Source organism: Pleurodeles waltl, chromosome 2_2 (assembly GCF_031143425.1).
Source record: "Pleurodeles waltl isolate 20211129_DDA chromosome 2_2, aPleWal1.hap1.20221129, whole genome shotgun sequence".
Classification (NCBI taxonomy): Eukaryota; Metazoa; Chordata; class Amphibia; order Caudata; family Salamandridae; genus Pleurodeles; species Pleurodeles waltl.
Window position 1 is genome coordinate 921350314 of NC_090439.1, and position 22044 is coordinate 921372357.

Sequence of the window (22044 nt, forward strand, 5' to 3'; positions counted from 1 at the left end):
TCCTGGGTACTGTGGCAAAAATCAATCCCAGGGAGCAACATTCCTCAAAAATCCATCATGGCTGAAAGTGATTTTTGGAGGTTACATCTGGCTGAGCCCACCCATTGGTGTGGCTAAAAATCCTAAACAAACCCCTCTCCTGTCCTCTCCTAATCAAATCAAGGGGGCACCTAATTGCCTGGGTTTGCAGGAAGTGGGGGTGTTGCTGGGTTGCTCCAAATGTCCTTCTCTGCCTTTGAAGACCAGTTTGGCAGCCCTCCCCCTTCCTGCCTCACCATCTGCTAAGGGGACATCTCCTCCCACAGGCACATCTCTATGTGTGGAGCCAGGCCACTTCACACAAAACTCTTTACCTGAACAAGGTATATTAAATCCAACAAATGGAAGTTGTGATTTTTATTATAACAATTAATTTGCCACCAAACTTCTGGTATCTGTTACTTAAGGGGATTTTTAAAATTAAAATAAAGTCTCCCCATTCTAGCCTATGGAGGCCATTCACTACAATGAGGGAAAAACAAATTTGCCTGTTTTACCGCACCAGGGCTTATAAAACTATTTTTATAAGGTCCCTGCTTATAGTTACATGGCACCCAGCCCTAGGGGCACATAGGAACACCTTAGGGGTGACTTATATGTACAAATAAGGTAGTTTAAGACTTTGGAACTACTTTTAATTCCAAAGTCGAATTTGCATGTAACTTTAATTTAAAAGCAGCCAGCAAGGCAGGCTCAGCAGTGCACCTATGGGGGCACTACCTATGCTGGGGTCCCTAAACCTCCATGCCCCACCATATACTAGGGACCTATAGGTAGGTTAACTTTGCCAATTATAATTAGCCTAATTGGCATATCCACTTTACACAGAGCACTGGCCCTGGGACTGGTAAGCAGTACCCATGTCACAGCCAAGAGTCAGTAACCACCAGTACCTGTCGAAAAAGTTTGGGGGTGACCAGGGCAAAAAGGATAACTTTCCTACACATCTGAAAACTAAACATCTGGGTGAGTCCAGGGTGGTGTGCATCACACCATTTTCCTACCCACAATGCCCTACAACTTTGCTTGAAATCATACATTTTTGTGATGGAACCTACTGGAATCTGCAGGAATCCACAAAATTCCTACCACCCAGCATTGTCGCACCTATACCGATAAAAATGTGACCCCACTTGTCAGTTTTTTTTTTCAAACTGCCCTTTTGGACCTGCTTTGGTTCCCTCTCAATTTCAGCATGTTTTTGGCTCTTCCCTGTCACAAGCACCTGGCCCACCTACACAAGTGAGGTATCATTTTTATCTGGAGAATGAGTGGAACATTGGGTGCTAGGAAATTTGTGCCGGTGCAGTAATCCCAGACAGAAATGTGGGGAAAATCCGATTTTTTGTGCTAAATTTTACGTTTGCTGAAGATTCTGGATAAGAAAACACTGGGGATCCACGCAAGTCACACCTCCCTAGACTCCCACGGGTGTCTGGTTTTTAGAAATGTCTGGGTTTTGTAGGTTTCCCAGATGGCCGCTGAGCCCAGGACTAAAAACGCAGGTGACCCTGCAATAAAACTGGTTGTTTTGTTTTAGATATATTTTATGTGTCCACGTAGTGCTTTGGGGCATTTCCTGGCGCTGGCACTAGGTCTACCCACACAAATGAGGAACCATTTTTATCGGGAGACATGAGGGAATGCTGATTTGACAGAAGTTGTGGCTCCTCTCAGATTCCAGAATTTGCAGCACCAAAATGTGAGGAAAAGGTGTTTTTTTGCTAAATTCTGAGGTTTGCTAAGGATTCTGGGTAATAGAACCTGGTGAGAGTGCCACAAGTTACTCTATCCTGGGTTCCCCTAGGTGTCTAGTTTTCAGAAATGTCCAGGTTTGCTAAGTTTTCCTAGGTGCTCAATGAGTTGGAGGCCAAAATCCACAGCAAGGCACTTTGCAAAAAACAAATCAGTTTTCTTTGGGAAAATGTGATCTGTCCATGTTGTGTTTTGGGGAATTTCCTGTTGCAGGCATTAGGCCTACGCACACAAGTGTGGTACCATTTTTATTGGGAGACTTAGGGGAATGCAGTGTGGAAGGAAATTTGTGACTCCTCTCAAATTCCAGAACTTTCTATCACCGAAATGTGAGGAAAAAAGTGTTTTTTTGCCAAAGTTTGAGGTTTGCAAAGGATTCTGGGTAAAAGAACCTGGTAAGAGTGCCACCATTTACCCCATCCTGGGGTGTCTAGTTTAAAAAAAATGCACAGGTTTGGTAGGTTTTCCTAGGTGCTGGCTGAGTTAGAGACCAAAATCCGCAGCTAGGCACTGTACAAAAAACATGTAAGTTGTCAATGTAAAAATGTGATGTGTCCATGTTGCGTTTTGAGGCATTTCCTGTTGCGGACAGTAAGCCTACCCACACAAGTGAGGTGCCATTTTTATTGGGAGACTTAGGGGACTGCTGGGTGGAAGGATATTTGTGGCTCCTCTCAGATTCTAGAACTTTCTATCACCAACATTTGAGGAAAAAGTGTTTGTTTTCCAGATTGTGAGGATTGCTAAGGATTCTGGCTAACAGAACCTGGTGAGAACCCCACAGGTCACCCCATTCTAAATTCCCCTAGGTGTATAGTTTAAAAAAATGTATAGGTTTGGTAGGTTCCTAATGAGCTGGCTGAGCTAGAGGCCAATATCCACAGCTAGGCACTTTGCAATCAACAGGTCAGTTTTCCTTTAGAAAATGTGATGTGTCCATGTTGTGTTTTGGGGCATTTCGTGTTGCGGGCACTAGGCCCTCCCCACACAAGTGAGGTTCCATTTTTATTGAGAAACTTATGGAAATGCTGGCTGAAAGGAAAGTTGTGGCTCCTCTCAGATTCCAGACCATTCTATCACCGAAATTTGAGGAAAAAGTGTTTTTTTGCTGAATATAGAGGTTTGCAAAGGGCTCTGGGTAACAGAACCTGGTGAGAGCCACCCAAGTCACCCCATTCTGGATTTTCCTAGGTTTCTAGTTTTCAAAATGCATAGGTTTGGTAGGTTTCTCTAGGTGCTGGCTGAGCTGGAGGGCAAAAATCCACACCTAGGCACTTTCCAAAAAACAAGTCATATTTCAATGTAAAAATGTGATGTGTCCATGTTGCGTTTCCTGTCGTCGGTATTAGGCCTACCCACACAAGTGAGGTACAATTTTTATTGGGAGACTTGGGGGAATACAGAATAGAAGAATAAGTATTATTGGCACTTGTCTTTCTCTATATTTTTTCCTTCCAAATGTAGGACAGTGTTTAAAAAAGAAGTCTATTCGAGAAATGCCCTTTACCTCACAGGCTAGTATTGGGACCCCGGAATTCAGAGATGTACAAATAACCACATCTTCTCAACACCGTGTCTTGTGTTTATTTTAGAGATACAAAGGGTGTCCTTGAGACCTATTTTTCACTCTTTCTATTTCACCAAATTAATTGCTGTATACCCGGTATACAATGAAAACCCATTGCAAGGTGCAGCTTCTTTATTGGCTCTTGGTTCCTAGGGTTCTTGATGAACCTTCAAGCTCTATATATCCCCGCTACCATGAGAGTCCGGAAGAAGTAATGGTATATTGCTTTCAAAAATCTGTCATAGCTGGAAAATGTTATAGAAGAAAACGTGGACAGAAATGGTTCCTTTTTTACCTCAATTTCAATATTTTTTATTTTTAGCTGTTACTTTCTGTAGAAAAGCCTTAACGGATCTACACAAATTACCCCTTGCTGGATTCAGAATTTTGTCTGCTTTTCAGATATGTTTAGCTGGCTGGGATGCAGCATTGGTTTTGCACCGATTTTTGTCAAATGTAACATGCCAAAACTGTGTCGAATTTTTTTTTTTCTGATTCAAGTTGGCCTGTTCTTGAAAACTGGGAAGATTGTGATTTTAGCACCACAAACCCTTTGTTGATGCCATTTTCAAATCACATGCTTTCTTCTGCAGCCCATTTTTTGTGTATTTTGGCGAATGTCTTGGTTTTCTCCAGGGGAACCCACAAGCTCTGGGTACCTCCAGTATCTCTAGGACTTTGGAAAAAAAGGATGCAAATTTGGTGTAGGTAGCTTACGTGCACAAAAATCTATGAGGACTTAAGCGCAAACTGCCCCAAATAGCCATGAAAAGGCTCGTCACCTGAGGGGAGAAGGCCTGGCAGGGAAGGGGTTAATATACAGATGAACATTTAAAATACTATTCTACCTGAAAGATATTATTTGGTCAATTTGATTCATTTACAGATTAACTGGAGCAGGCGAAGACCCCTTGATGAACTAAAAAATGGAATAATTTGTCATATGTATGGGCTAATTGTAAAATGTTTCTTTTGCACTTGACACTTTATTGAAAAAATGTGTACATTGATTACTGAATATAGGCCCACATATATGACTTAGTGAGAGTAATAGATTATCAATCAAGGAGATTGAATATGTACACACCGTGATATGACAAAAGTCAGCTGTACAATACAGCACCAATATTCACAAAATGGAGACTATCATCCCCCTTCAGATAAATATTACATCAATACTATTAGAAAATGAAACGCAATTTGTTGCCACAAACCAACAAGACTGTATATCAAGGATACATCAGATTTCTTAAAAGGAGTTTTTGATGTTCAGTGGGAGGATTATATGCTGCTGATGAGTTAGGATGTGTTCTCTTTGTACACTAGTAGCTTCGTGAAGATGGGATGAGGGCAGTAAAGCAGCAAGAACCATAAAACGTATTAGCCATAACAAAATGATATTGAAAATGATACATTGGTGCCTGACAAGAAACATTATCCTTTTTATGGGCGAATTGATTAAACAAAAGAGGGGAACTGTGATGAATTCCTACTTCCCCCCCATGCTAATTTGTATATGGGCTGGTGGAAGGAGCTGGTACTCAAAGGACTTGGCATAGAACCATAGTCTGGTAACATTATGATGTAGGTCAAGCACATTGATGACCTTCTTGTGTTATGGAAAGGGGATGAAGCAATAGCAAACAGTTTTGTAGAAAGAATCTAAAGCATCGATATAAACTTGGCATTTACCCATCAGGTCAGCAGGTCTCAGTTTTAATTATTGGGTATGATGATCGAAGTACAGGAAGCAAAAATAAGGGCTACACTATACATGAATCCTACAGCAGGAAACAGCAACCTGCATGCAAGAAGTTTTCACCCCATGGCCTTAAACAATAATATTCAGCATGCATGGTTTATGCAAGCCAAAATAATTTGCAGTCCGGAAGAAAGTTTAGGTTTCTACAGAATGAGATGGCAGCTACACTGAAGGAGGGGGCTTTCCAGATTATGTTTTACCTACAACAAAAAGTAGAATAGCCAAGTATAAAAGAGATGATGATCTTTTCAGGAGGACCACAGGTAATAAGGTAAAAATCAAATACGTTGATTCATAACATCCTACCATAGCGAGCATGATAAATTGAGGAATGCTTTATGTAATCACTGGCTCCTTATTAGAAATGATCCGGTGATGGGGAAGAAGTGAGTAAGAGAACACAGATTACATTCATGAAGACACCATCAAAAAGGGATATGTTAGTTTAGAGTGAAGAGATGACAAGAAAAGAATTATAGGTTTACAAAATGAAATAAATGTAAAGCATGTGTTGATGGCAGAAACACAACAGAAGTTGTCACAAACATTAATAGGAGGATTAAGATAAAAGCAGTCCTTAATTTCAAGACATAATATGCAGTATATGTTCTTGCTTGCCCCCAAAACGTACAGTGGCAATACTATTTTGCCATGCACGAAAGAATCCTGCACCATCTTGAGGCAATCAAAAATATAGATGCCAACTATCCAGTAGCTTGCCACTTCAAAAGGTTCATGAGGGAAAACAGAGCAGTCTTAAGTAGAGACTAATAGACCATGTACTCAAAACAATAAGAGGAGGGGACAGAGTGAAACAACATAAAATGTTAGAGTCAGGGTATATATGAGGGTGGACTCCAAACAAACCAATTGGTTAAACATTGATGAGAAAATGTTTATTCATTTGAACTTATGCTGCCTTTAGCCATTGAGTGTAACATGTTTCACTTCTATATTACAGACAGGTTTTACTTTTTCTTTTGATTACATTTTTGAGGAACAAGCCTGGGAGAAGGAAAGAGGTAATTCACATGAGAGATTAGAAATATATGATCAGATGCAGGAGAACAGAAGGGATCCGTTTTTGTAATATTTTTATAAGCCCACTTGGAGCACACTATGGGTGTCATTATGACCCCGGCTTTGAGTTGTAGTGTGGCGGTAGTACCGTCAACAGGCTGGCGGTACATACCGCCACATTGTGAGAATGGCATTTTGGCTGCAGCCAACCCATCACTTCTCCACTCAGACCGCCATGGTGGTAGCAGCCGCTGGCCCGAGATATCAATCGCCAGCCCAGCAGCCGCTATAGTACCACTGGTGGCGTTTTGAACCAGCGTTCCACCATTGTTTTTGTGGTATTAGCATCGCAATGCAAACAATGGTGGTACGTCCTACCAGTGATAGGGAATTTCTTCCCTGTCACTGGTAGGAGGCTCACCCCCCAAACACTTCCAAGACACCCCCTACCATGCTCCTTCAACGCTCCCCCCTTCCAATACCCCGCCCCCATACATGCACACACCTGCAGACACACACCACGCATACACCCACTCACTCACACTAGCATACACGCATGCATACACGCATGCATACACTCATACATCCAGTCATGCTTGCACACATCCGTGCACACATTCACACTGAAAATTTCCATTCTTACATGCTTCGCACACATGCATACACCCATACAAACAACACCACACACACAGACGCATTCACGCACATACTCACACATTCATGCACACAACCCCGCAAACACTCACACACAACAACCCCCACTGCCCTCCCCTGTCGGAAGCCCAACTAACCTTCATCCAGGTGGTCTTCCATCAGGGGACGGGGTGCTGCTACCACCAGAAGCGCCCGCCAGCAGAACACCGCCAGGCCGTATCACAGGTCATGAAACAGCAGGTGGTGGGCTACTGGCGTGGCAGTGCTGGTAGCATCGCCACCTTACCACCATCCATCAGTATGGCCACGGCTGGATTTATGCCCTTCTTGTGGCGGAAGTGCAGCTGTGGTCATAATCTGGCAGATGGATGGAAGCTGCTGTGACAGTCTTTTGGCGATTGTCACCATTGCGGTAGGTGGTTTATAACACCAATGTCATAATGTGGGCCTATATGTGTGAAATGTCAGAATATAAATAGAGAGAAAAAGAAAAATGTGTTGAAAAAAGTTGTGCATGAGGACACCTGACCTGCACCTGGACACTGCACTCTGGAGGACTGCACCAGCTGCACACTTGGGCTTCACCACAAGAAGGACTTTGTATGGCTTCAACTGGTTCAAGGAGGGACTCCCTGTTTGCTACAGGCAAACATTTGCTAACCAGAGTCCCCTGCACCAACTCCTTAAGAAACTGACCAGCTGACCACTGTCCAGTGGCCAATTTGGAGTTTGCGCCAGGTGCATTCTGGAGTTGTAGTCTGCACACTCAAGGAGCAACTCAGAGCATCTGAGCTGTGGACTCCAAAAGAACCTTAAAAGAACATCTGGGAGAAGATCCAGAAGTTCTGAGAAGTTTGGAAAACTTTTTGAATAAAGCTCCATAAAGGGACAGACCCTCATCAGCAACTGTAGCCACCTTGCCTCAACCACGACCCAGCCTGACTTGTAGGTTCATCCCGGTGAAGAAAATCTGAGAAAAAGTGACTAAGTCTCAACCTAGAAAGTTGACCAGGCTCCAAGGATGTCGGATCAAGATTCAGGTTTGCCCCGGGTGAAGGATTTTCATCTTGAAAAATCATCTAAGTCTGAACATAGAAATCTCCAATGGGGGGTCCCGCGATGCGTATCCGAGGAAGAGTTCCAGGAGGTCGGACTGGACTGGCTGCTTGGCCCCGCTGAAGAAAATCCTCAAGAAAACCACTAAGTCTGAAGATACATTTTTGACTGAGGCCTTCTGTGGTCTGTAGCCGAGCAGGGCTCCATAGTGGTCTTCCTTAAGCTTTGACTTTGCCCCGGTCAAGGTGCCACCAGATGAACACATTGGCGCTATCATTTCTAAGCGCTAAAAAGCATTAGTTCTTCAACAATTCTTAGCTACGGTTCACGATTGCTGATTTTATTAGTTTTGGTATCATTTTAAAGTTAAAAATATTTCCTATTAATCTAAATTGTTTTTTATATTTTTTAACTGTTTCCTGTGTTTTAGTAAATTACTGTTTTGTGATACTTGAATGCTTTACGCTTTGTCTCCTAAGTTACGCCTTGTCGCTCATTACCAAGCTACCAAGGGTTGAGCTGGGGTTAATTTATTGAGACCTAACTAAACCTAGTGGGGTTTAATGCCCTGTTGCTAAGTCTAGGTACTTTCCTGCCCTTACCAATAACCCATTTTCCAACACACGTAATGCGGACACCCCTGCACTATGGTGCAAGGATGTTTGCATTGGCGCAGGCAGCTTAATTCATTTATGGCGCAGGGGTCATGCAGCAGTGTGCCGTATTCCTGTAACTATGGAGCACCACTGTGTTTCAAAAGTGGTGCAATGCAGCGGTGCTATTTTTGGCGCAGCACCATGCTTTGCCACTTTGGCATAAATCTGGTCCTTAATTTGACAAGTACGTAATGACAATTGTAATGCATTGGCTATGTTCCAGTCACAGAAAAAGCAACTGACCATGTGACTGCATGATGTCATGTAGACACTGGGCCTAGGCACTGATTTTGTAAGAAATGTTCAATGCCCATACGTTGAGCTATTGGCAGTGGTAATATGTGTTGGTTCCTCTCCTTGCCCTTTCAAATATCCAGAAACATGCAACAGGGATTTCTACTTTCTCTACTATTTTTCTCATTAGCTCTGGACCCCTGCAGCAGACAATCAAATGACATACATGTACTGAAAACTGCAGCAGGGAAACCAACGATACTACTGTATGCAAATGATATAATAATGATGAACAAAAACCTACAATATCCAGTCTGACATTAATTAATATCACATATCTCCACTTTCTCTAAATTCTTGGGGTCAAGGATAAATGAGGGTAAATTCAAAGCCCTATCACTCACTGTATAAAAACAAAAAGCTCCTTTGGGGCAGCAGCATATCAATCGATGGCACATAGATTGAAATACCTTGTATTCTAATAAAGAAAGGTTCCGAAAATATGATGTTAGACAACTGAGACCCATTATCAGTCATAATACTATGACAGGAAAATTACAGTTTTCATTATGGGGCAGAATACAAATAATGAATATTAATATAATGCCCAGAGTAAACTACATATTGGCAATGATTCCCTTAAAAAATACCTTCCACAATCTTGAAAGCCATCTAAATTGCATAAAATACTTTTTGCGGCAAATACCAGACCAAGGATTAAAATGTCATGATTTCATGTCCTAACGGAATCAGGAAGCCTGTAACTACTGCACATAGATAAATAGTAGAGTACTGTTTAACTATTACAATTAAAATATGTAATACCCACATGTGCAATACACCACTGTGGGTGTGTATTGAGCAGACATTCACCCTATCTGCAGGGGACTTTACTAAGGTAGATATGCAAACTAAAAAAGATAAAAAACAACACCCCTGTATGCAAGCACAAAGTCACACATGACACAGGGCTCATAAGCTAACAAGAGTAAACAGCAGATTACAAAGTGGAGCCCTAATTTGGCGAAAGGGTAGGATGTTGATTGACATAACACAAACAACATGGGAACTAAGCATATACTGAGGTGAAAATCATGTACTGAAGAAAAGGAGGACATGCAAGCTGACTAGGAGGCCATAAGAAGGAATGCCAAATTAACAGGTATGTGTGGTTTGAGAGGACTCAGCAAAGAACTAAACAGTAGGCACAGGACCGAGGCACATGCAGAAGTCCTGTAGGGAAAGAAGGTAAAGAAGGGGAAGTGGAACCTGGAATGGGGAAAACAACTGGTGGAAACACAAGACTGTGTGATGAACTAGTACAGCAGTCGAAAAGTGAAACAACAAGGGATGAATTCAAGCACCTAGTTCGTGCATGTGATATGTTTATCATGACCTCTGTTATGCTTGCCCTGGACATCCCGTCCTGGAAGTGTAGCAATAATGACTACGACTGGATCCATGTTCCTATCTTCCAAGCTTTCCATATATGACTACTCTTGAACCTAAAAGATGCCATAAACTACCCATGCAGGTCTGATGATGCAGCAACCTGTGTTCTTTCTTCTTCATTGCAAGACCTGTCAGCCTTATGGTGGTCTTCCACAAACTTTTTGCATTTACCCCTCATATCTTTACTGATCTATTTTTTTCTGGCCTTAGGACTACATTTTACCAGTGCTAACCAGTGCTAAAGTGTTCTTTCCTTAAAACATGGTGAATTTAGCTTATACCCAATTGGCATGATTAATTTACTTACACGTCCCTAGGAAAGTGGTACTACATGCACCAAGGGCCTGTAAATTAAATGCTACTAGTGGGCCTGCAGCTTTATTGTGTTATCCACTTAAGTATCCCTTCTAGATATGTTGCAGGCCTGTCATTGCAGCATGTGTGTGCAGTTTTAAACTGCCATTTTGACCTGGCAATATAAATCTCTTAACATGCTCAAACAATCTTTTTTAATACATTTACATTTTAAATCACCCTTAAGGTAGACCTTACAGAACCCAGATAGAAGGGTGCAGTGTACTTAAACAGTTGGACATGTACTTTTAGATTTTACATGTCCTGGGTGTACAAAACTCCCAAATGTGTGTTTCACTACTGCAAAGCCTACCTCTCTAATAGGATAACATTGGAGTTAACATATTGCACTTAATGAGCTGCAACTTCCAATTGGGAGCAGATACACATTTCGAGTTTGGTGTCTAAAGAATAGTAATCAAAAGCACTCTTTAATGGTGTCTGAAATGCTGCTTTTAATTTCTTTTTTAAAGTGGACTTTTTTTGCCGAACCATTTGGTGTCTGCTGCCATTATCCTGGGTCACATGACTAAGTGTAGTTGTTAGTTGTTCTTTGTGCATTGCTCCCAGGCAGCAAGACAAAGGGAAGCAATGTGTTGACACGATGGGCCACTCTGAGTTAACAAGGGTGAGGAGCTGTTCCCGACAACACATGCACCTCACAAAAGCCCTGCCGGGGCAGTGTCACAAAGGGTTTGACACCAGCCTACTGTGACCGCAGACAATCTGTGGCCACCACAGAGATGCAGGAAATTCTAGGTACCTCTGGGGGGGGGTAGAGGAATACTCTGGAAGCTTCTCCAACTTCACAGTAGGCACCAGGCATACATTTTTGGACGTCAGCCACCAACTCTTCCGTGGCTCTGTGGACTCTTCAAGGAAGAAGGATGGCGGTGCTGCTGAAAGGACTGCCACTCTGCTGGATTGCTGCTCTAAAAGACTGATGTCCTGCTGTGCTGACCTACTGCAATGCTGTCTTCTTGCCTGGGTGAGAAGGATTGGACCTGAAACTCTGAACACAGGACCCAAGACTGACTCTAAGGGCTAGTCAGCTGTCATCCTTCCAACAACCTTTCATCCTGCACCTGGACTCTGTGAGTCCTACCAAGCCATGCAGGGCCACCCGAGTCCTAATCCTTTTGAAGTGGGCCTGAAGGTGCTCTGCCAGCCTATCTGTGGAGCACCCAGAGCAGAAATGATGCATCACCTCTGTTGCATGTACCTTTCTGATGCAATGACTTTGCATTGCCCTCACAGCATGCAGCCCCATGGAAACGATGCATCCTCCGCATAGGTCCTCACATCACAAGTCTCTCATCGAGGACAGCCTTGACAACAATGCAGGGTTCCACATCACAAGCGCTGCAGTGTCTCCAGAACCAGCTGGTACATGATGCATCCTTGATGCAGTACTTCGCATCACAAGTCCCCTCATCGAGAGCCTCCTCAACAATGCCACAGGACCTTGCATCACAGCCTCCCAGCTCCTCAGAACCGACACTGTGCAATGTATCTCCGACATGGACCTCGCATCACTCTGGCTGCGTGATGCATCCTCGACTCCCGCTCTCCATCGCAGTCCGCCTGAACTTGTGACTTTGTTCCAGTCTAACACAATCACATATCCACAGTTGGAGCTGTTTGCCTTTCGGTGCTACCTTCACTTCAATCTTTAGAATTCCATATCTCTGGGTCTATTGTTTAGACTACTGTAATTTGTGTCTTTAATGAGTTATTAACATTTGCTCTATTTTTCTAAATTGATGTGGGATTTTTCTTGTGTTGTTTTACCTTTATTAATGTTTGAAGTGCTGCATAAATACTTTACACATTGCCTCTAAGTTATGCCTGACTGCTTTTGTGCCAAGCTAACAGAGGTTTAATGTTTCTTAATTTATAATTAGTTATTACTGTAATTAAAATTGTAGTTGTTAATGATGTATGCAAATTAATCATTAGAGTTTGTGCTTAAAAATATTTGTTGTTAATTACATGGTTGAGTCATTTTTGATTATTATATTTTGTGAATTGTTTTCATGCTCTTCAACAGTTTTAAGGTTAGTAGGAAGGGAAGTGTTGTAGCATAACTTATTTTAACATGTTTTGTAATATAAAATTGGTATTTTTGTTTCTTTTAAATTGATATTATCTTTAATATATTTTTAGTATGTATTACCGTTTTTGGCCTATGATTAATCGGACCACTTTATGATCAAAGGTTTTCCCTACATTTTCTTGCATTGGAGGGGAACTGGTAAATTTGACCTCTTGAAAACACAACACTTTTTATACTGTTGTTAAAATGAGTATCGGAATAGTAACTCTGACCCCTCCAGACTCCAACACTTTCCCTACTTTTTCAAATATTGGTGTGAGAGTAGTAAATCTGACCCCTCCAATGTCCAATGTATTTCCCTACTATTTGTCAGATTGGCCTGAGAAATGTAACCCTTCCACAGACCATACCTTTCCCTATTTTTGGTTAGATGCAAGTAGATATAGTAGATTTAACTCATTCAAAGTCCAACACTTTTCTTAGTGTTTCTCAGATTGGAGTTGGAACAATAAATCTAACCCCTGCAAAGCCCAAAAGTTTCCTTATGTTTGCTTATCTGGGAGTTGAAATACCGAATTATCCTTTTTAAAATCAAATGTCTTTCAATTGCCACATTCGGAGCCAGGGTGTGGGGTTACACGGACTGTTCAAGTCTACAGGTAGTAGAAAATACGTTTTTGAGAAAGCTGTTATCAGTCCCTCAATCCACTCCAGCTGCTTTGTGCCATGATGAAGAGGGGCTGAGGGATATAGCCGATCATATAAGAATGCAACCTTTATTGCTCTGGCTAAGAGTGTGGCTAGATCCTGAAGCCCACTTGTGCAGATCTGTGATCAGGGACTGTTTGTCCCTGGCGCGGTCAATGGATATCCCTTGGATTAGATATGTGAATTCCATGTTTTCACATCTTGGGGCAAAGGATTATTTCCAGAAACCTACCTCCTTGCCGGGGGGAGGGGGTTTATACAGAGAACTAAGGATCTGTACTTTCACTTTAATCATAAGCAGGATTTAACTGGTAATATGTCTAGGGCTCGGGTGTGTCTGTTTTTAAAGGCATTACTTCCCAAGTTATATCTTAGTTTGATCTCTTTCGAATGTCAAAGGTTTTTACCTACTGGATTCCACTTTAAAACTATAAATTTTTTATTGGCATTTCCTACTCAAGTTACCTGGTTTAAAAATCTGCCACCATTAGGTTGCGATGGTAGTTCACATCAAAGTACCTTTCATTTTATCCTCTTTTGTAATTTATACAAAGTCCCCAGAAGAAGGCTTTTACGCCCAGCCCTTCTTCTCTCGGGTATCCAACGCAGCTACCCTGCCTTTTCCTATTTACAGGATTTGGGCACAGAGGAGACAATAGAGGGGGTACTAAATTTAATAAATGCTGCTATTTGAATTTGTAATTGCTATTAATTGTTTTAATCTGTTTTTACATGTGACACACATATTTTTGTTTTCTTTATTACATTTTTTGATTGTGATGCTTGCAACTGACTGCATTTTTTATGGCTCTTTTGAGCCGAATAAAGTATTTTGTTGATGATGATGAATACAACCCCTTCAACTTTCAGTAGTTTCACTACTTTGGCTTATGTTCTGTGACCCCTCTAGAGTCAAATAGTTTCCCTACTGTTGGTATTGTAACCCCTCCAAATCTAACACTTTCTCTACTGCTAATCAAATTGGAGTGGGAAGAGTAAATATAACCCCTCCAAACTCCAACATTATCCATACTTTTGCTTATTAGGAAATTACACCATTATCCCTTTTTGCTTACTTTGGTGAGAGAATGGCCAATCTGACCCCTCCAAAATCCAACTTTCTCTACTGTTGCTCAGGGTAGAGTGGGAATAGTGAATCAACCCCTCTAAGGTGCAAAACTTTCCATACTTTTGGCAAGATTGGAGTTGGTATAGAATATCTGACCATCTCAAACTCAAACTCTTTCCCAAATAGTGCCTATTTAAGGGAAATATTTATTTTACACATTGGTACATTTGATATATTCCACACTTTTTATGTAATTTTTTTTATATTATTATAAAATAAAGCAATATGTAGTTTCTATTTTATATTTTAATTTTTGTATCATTTTTTATTTCCTTATATCATTTGCCATATATATATTTGAACAATCAGGGGTCTGTAAGGGTGGATAACCATGCATTTAGATCACAGGTATCTGCAATGAGATTAGGATACAGGTTGATGAACCTCACATGTATTTCACACATACATGCAGTGATAAGGTTAAGAAAATGATTTACATGGCAAACTGTAAGGGTATGGAAGCTAAATGGTAATGACGAGACTGACAACCTTGTGATATATAGAAAGTACATAAATATGTAGGGGACTGTCATCCATGAGAATTATGGCGTGGAAGTGATATTAAATTCATGTAAGTGATCACTAAATGATCAATATATGACATAGTAATGTGGTAATTGTTTAATCCTTGCGATAGATTAGAATAAAATCATGGGTAAGCCTCCAGAGGCACTAGAATGTGATTATGGATCCGGATGATAACATAGCTTTATGGAGTAATATAAAGGGAAAAATGGATATTCCTTGGGTCCTCACATGTCACGCTAAGGAGAACGAGGGGAAGTATGGGGATACTATATTCGACTACTAATCCCATTAGAGGAAACGGGCCAAACAGGGAGACCCCAAGATACCCATGTTTGATAAATATATATCATCATTGAGGGGATACCACACGTGATATAAAAATGGAGACACCTAAGAACACAGTAACAATGGACAGGTTATCAAATAAGAGGTGCACACAAGAACAGAATAGTAGCCACAACTTATAAAGTCAAAGGGTAAAAAATATATTAGCAATTGGATATGAAATACCAGAGATATTTACAAAATTATCTCTCTAGTCATGTTTTAAATAGTCTATTCATGACACATTATATATTTGATCTGAAAAAAGATCATTATATAGTAGAACTGTGGGTAGATGGAATACAATGTCTGTCAATGTATATATGGCATCTCAATGGTAGTTTGTTAAGTTTTGTCTTGTTTTGTGTTTGTATCACATTCTAAACTAGCACTACATTTCCCAGAATGCTGCATTATGGCAAAGAGTGGGAGAATATATATATCCAAAATAAAAAATTACTCACTTACCATGCTCAAGACTGTGAGAGTCGAAACGCTTTAGAGATGGAATGCTCTGGTCACCATTAGTATTTTGGAGTGCTGCGCATGTATTTGAAGTAAATTAATTTCAGCGATATGGTCCATCCCTGATGCAAGCACCAGCTGGAGAGTGCACTGTGAGAGGATTGAATTGGTTTTAAAAATATGAATATAAAAAAATCCAAAATGCCCCTTCTGGAGTTGACCCAACGGGAGGTAGAATGTTCATGCCAGAAGAGCAAGCTGGCTGAAATGTACAAATCCAAAGACAATTAAATAAGATGCTCGCGCAAGATTGGAGTGGAGGAACAGATTTACTGCACTCCAAACATGCCGTGTTTCACCCGACACGCGGGCTTGATCACGTAGGGGGTCATTATAAGTATGGTGGACAGAAAAGGCCATTGTCCAAGCTCCCGTGGTTATGTTGCCGCCAGTGCGGCTGCATTCCCTTCGGGCTCCATTACGACAGCCTACGACATTGATGCCGGCTCATATTTGAACCATTGGCAATGTTGCAGTGCGTAGGGTGCACCAGCACCCATTGCGCTGTTCACTGTCTTCAACAGCGTGACATGGCTTGCCATGGGGGTCCCTGCACTGCCCATTCCATGTGCATGGGCAGTGCAGGGGGCCCTGTGACCACCTGCACCTCGTCTCCACCAGCCTTTACATTGCGGTGCTACTGACATGTAAAAGCTGGTAGAGGGGGGGGTCATAATCCCCAGGGTGGCACTGCTTGCAGCACTGCCCTGGAAGGTTAGGCCCACCAGTCCCTTATGGGGAGGAAACTGGCGGTGCTGGTGGTCCAACTGTGGAGCAACCACCACAGTCGTAATGTGGCAGTCAGACCACCACTGCGACCCTGGTGGTCTAATGACTGCTAGGGTAGGAATGAGGCCCATAATATTCACCCTCCTGCAATCTCTTATGAAATTGTGGAAAAAATGAGAAAACACAATACATATATATAGGCAAAGGACTCGCCCCATATTTTGATGGCCATATTTAAATGTACAAGTATTCCTGTTTCCAAAAATGTTCTTTAGATTGAATACAATTACTTGTAAGTATCCCAATTTTAATTTGTTTCATATATGTACACCAGTACCAACAGTTCAAAACAGTGAGTGTACTTCACTGTTGCCTATCCACTTCTCAGTGCATTGTATCAGATGAAATTATAATAGTAATACATAGATATAGGCAAAGGACTTTCCCATCCACTGCACACTGGCAGCCATCTTTAAACGTACAAGAGTTCTTGTTCACAAATAATGTTTTTCAAATGTTGTGCAATTACTTGTGAATTTCCCAATTTGTGGTTCTTAGCGTGAATGTACACTAATGACAACAATTAGAAACAAAATGTGTACATCACTGTTTCCCATCCACTGTTCGATATAACATATCTAATAAAACTGAAATAGTAATGCTTCTGTATTCCTCCCCAGGGAAAACACCTGGTGCATCACAAACGGGTGGTACGGATGGATGTCATTAGGGAGGAATATCATCCCTTTATTAAAAAGTCTCTGTAACGTATTGGCATAAGAAAATCACATCATAAACCTATACATGTGTGTACCTCTTTCTCCACACCATGAGCATCATAATACCAGCATAGTACAAACAAATTGTATGAGGGAGGGGAAAAGGGGACCAAGAGAATGGAGCAGAAGAAAATGAAAAACTTATCTGCCCTCCAAATACCTAAAAACAATAAAAACAAATATCATACAGTAAAATGGAGAACCCCCTATGATTTTCATAATGACTTAGTCACTGTATAGAAAAGCAACCATTCTATTACTCCTCCTACAGGGATATTCCCAATTCCTTATCAGAATTGAGACCCGTTGGGATCTTAGTTTCAAACTCCGAGATATACCTGGATTCTTGTTGATTTAATCGTAAGGTCCTGTTGCCCCCTTTTGGACTCATTGCTATATGTTCAATAGCTCATATCGACAAAAGGGCACTGTTCCCACCACTTATCGCTTTGAAATGTCTGGATAGTGAGGATCTACAGTGTCGATGGCCCTAATATGCTCCATTACCCTCTTTTTGGTCGTAAGTGTTGTGCTACCTATATATCTCAATCGGCATGCACATTCAAGAACACATATAACATATGTAGTACTGCAGGTGGGGAATTGTTTGATAATCCATTCCCCACCCCCATTGGGTCTTCTCATTTTTTTTCACCATCTTGCTGTTAGTACATGCCTGACAATGTCCACATGGAAAAAAACCCTGTAGGGTATGGTCTCTCATGCTTTTTGGTATAGTAATATCACTGTGCATGACCATATCTTTCAAACTGCACCCTTTTCGATAGGTTACTTTGGGATGTTCCTCTATTCCCCTGCCAATGTGAGGGTCATTTTTGACTAACTGCAAGCGCTTGCAAAGGGTCCCCTGAATCTCCTTGGCCTCATTGCTAAACGTCATTATGGCACACAAGCCATCTAGATTCCTATCTGCTGTGGTGGGATTCTCCTTCTCAACTAGGGTTCCATGCCTTTCAAATTTCCTTACTTTCTTACAGGCTTCATCTAGAACCAACATGGGGATTTAGTCTCTTTCTCTGAACCTCTTAATCATGACACTGCCCCCCTTCAAATAGGAGTCTTCACTGCTGCAATTTCTTTTTGCTCTCAGTAGTTCTCCGGAAGGGATACTCTACTTCAAGTTCTTGGGGTGACTACTGAGAGCATGTAAGAGACTATTACCAGCAGTGGCTTTTCTGTGTGGTCTGGTCTCAACCTTGTTATTCACTACTTCAACTTCAACATCTGAATAAATCACACTTTTCTTACTGATGCTCTGGGTAAATGTCAGATTGTGGGGATTGTTGTTTAAATTCTGTACAAATACTTCAGCTGCTTCTTGAGTCCCCTTCCACACCTCAAATAAATTGTCAATGTAGCACAACTATAATATAACCTGTTGGAGTGCAGGAAAATCCTGGGTGTCCTGGAACAAGAGCTCTTCCCACCATCCCAGAAGCAGGTTAGCTAGACCAGGGGCAAAACAGGATCCATTGTTACTCCACGTTTCTGCCTGTACAGCATGCTGTTGAGCAAGAATATGTTGTTCTTTAAGCAACATTCAATCATTTTCAACAGCATGTCGGTGTGAGCCAGAAAACTAAAATATCTGGCTTCAAGAAAATGTTTACATGCCTGTAGACCTGTGTGATGTTCAGTGATCATATATAGGGAACCCTCTTTGAATTTCAGAATGGCTTAGTCACTGCATAAAAAGGGTACATTCAAATTTGGCCTGATCAAAATCTCTACTTAGGGGAGCCAACGTGTGGGTGAAGCCTAAGCCACTCTATCAGTAGCATCCTGAGAGTTCTTTTTGTGACTCACAGAAGCTCTGGTGGCATCTGTGTTGCCAAACCAGACATACAAGTCCATGTCGGTTCCTATACCGTACTGCACTCAAACACACAATGGAATATAAGGGAGCTGGAACTGGACAACAGTAATACATTTTTCGTGACTGCCCTCCCCCCATCTGTGCTGGCTGCTGCTAGAGGCTGCTACTAGAGGTAAGGAAACAGTGTAAATTATTTACTTTTCTAAGACACTTTAAAAGCTTCATTCCATGGTAAGCTTGCTACTTTCTGCATGTCAGTGCAATTTCTATAGGCAGACAACTGCTGTTGGCTCATGTAGCTGGATAAAGAAACAAAATAATCACAACTATTTGGAGGGGAATTCAACCCAATCAAAACGTACTCCTTTCCACCACTATGTAGGAAAGTCAAAGTCCCTCTCTGTAGCACTGCTGAAAGCTCTTTTTCAGTTTGTCCACATATTATCTGTCGACAGTTGCACTGTTGAGCCAGACCACAAACGTTAAGGCACTGCTGCTTACAAATATTACTTCAAAACATGGAATGGAGGTAGTCCAAAGACTAAATAGCCAACATGACAATATAGCTTGGATTGTATGTTTGCATACAAAAGGGTACTGCAGTAGAAGTCTATTCAAGGAAAGTGAAGTGAGGCAACCTCAAAATGATGGAGGAAACAGGGCGGAGGAGAATAGGATCAAATGGGGAGACAGTTGGTAGGAAGCAGAGCTGCTGATGGTGATGGAGACACTTGTGAAGACAGCTTGCAGGAATCAATCTATTATTAAAATGACATGTGACAAAGCGCACAGCTGCGTTCACAGAAGGGACCTAGTGATCTATCAGACAGCAAAGACGAGGCAAAATAATGGGGGACTAAACAGGGTCAAATAGCCAGGTTTGAGCTGCCTTTCAAAGGCTGACAGAGATTCAACCTGCTGTAGATTAAAAGGAAGACTATTCCATAATTTGGCTGTGCACACGATAAAGGAACTGCCCCAACAATGAGATTTGAAGACTTTAGAGAGCCGCAGGAAGCAACTACTGTTGGATCTAAGTACCCTCTTTTGAGTGTGTGGTGGCAGTCTATTCAACATGGGCCTCGCCATGAAAAGCTCTGAAAGCCAATGTAAGAGCTTTCAAATTAATACACTGTTCCGTTGAGAGCCAATGCAAGTGCCCCAGATGTAGAGACATATGATGGCAGCTTAGGACTGAGCAATAGCAGGGATGAAAGAGACGAGAAAAGAGATGAGGAATGTGATGGCAGATTGAGGTGAGCAATGATGCGTGAGCGACAGGGAAAAGAAGGAGGTGCGGCAGCAATGGGAAATGCAGGGATGAGGAGTGGTGGTCGAACAGGAAGCCAGGAGAAAGCAAGGAGCTAGCCTGGGGGTAAAGCAAGGGAACACAATGTGGGAGGGTGCAGCAGGGAGGAGTCAATGATTATTTTATTTTTTTAAAGTGCAGGTTGCCTATTTATTTTTATTTTTTTTACGCGTCTGCCACTCACCTGTATGGTACATGGATAGCTACTTTAACTTGGGAGACCAGTGGAAGCAGGCAGTGGTTGCAGGGCTGAGACATTAAGGAAAAATATGTCTCATCAACTGTCTTGATGTACTTGAAAACAATAAAGTGAAGATTTTGCCAGGAACAGCTAATTGCCTGTACTCAATACCAAAACCTGGTGCACTGCTATATTTTAGTTATAGACAGAATCGATGGAACTCACTAATGCGGAGTCTGACCTCTTAGAAACTGTAAATAATTGCACCAGGACTGTTAGCAATCTTTACAGTATTGTCATGTGTAGCTACGTTTAGAACTATTTTGTGTTTTGCTATAGTATTGCATTCGATGTTCCATAGTTCTCTCTGTTCTACGTGGTCTCATTAAGTTAGAGGGCCTTTGTTCTTTTGACATACATTCCCTTAATAATTTACCAAATTGCTAATGCATTTTATTCGTATTCTGTTTGAATCGCATTGAACAATATTCATCCATGCTCTCCTCACGCTTCCGAAAGAACAGTAGTGTCCAGGGTATCAATCAGCGAGCAAACCAGCGTATTTTTTTTTTTTAATTAATGGGATCGGTCTGAAGTATACTATGAGAGAAGAACAAATCACACAGGAACCAAGGCGGAGAAATTGTGAAATGGGAACGTTATAGCTAAATCTCAATGTTAGCTCTAATATTGATGACATGGTAGGCTTTCTCTTTCTCCTACCCATAATCTTCCAGTTATTTTCCTTTTAGAGTGCAAAAATGTGAATATCCGGTCAGGTTAGAGAGGTGGCAGCTGGCGAGCAAGCCGACTGACTGGGAAGTCAAGATTTTAGTGTTGCTATAACACGACTGAATAAATTCTGAACTTTTTCAGAGATTTTCCACTTACTCGTCTTTGAGACTACATCAAGAAAGCACTGAAGAGAATGGGGTGAGGATATCAAACAGGTACATAAGTTAAAAAATGAGGCAAAGGATAAGTGAGTGACTAAGGTGGACATTTACAAAGATTTTGCACTGGGGTAGCTCACAGGCAGCTAGGCAGCATTTTGTGTGCCAGTGCAGAGAGAGGACAGAATGCGCCGTAACTTGTAGATATGGTGCATTTCTGCCCTTTCTCAGTGGTGCAGAGTGGCACAGCAAGACACCTGCTGCACCGCCCTGTGTCACAGGCCTCGTACATGAGGACCAAAATGGTTTTATACTAATTTACTTTCAAGTGCAAAATTCAGGGTCTCATTTACGATGCCCTAGTGGCAAACTGCGCCACCTGAGCTTCTTTTTTTTTGACGCTCCGATGGCGCAGTGTAAAGGCCTATATTTGCAAGGCCATGCAAAGCCACCTTGCGTGGCTTTTCATGGCCTTGTAAATAGGGACCCCCTTCACG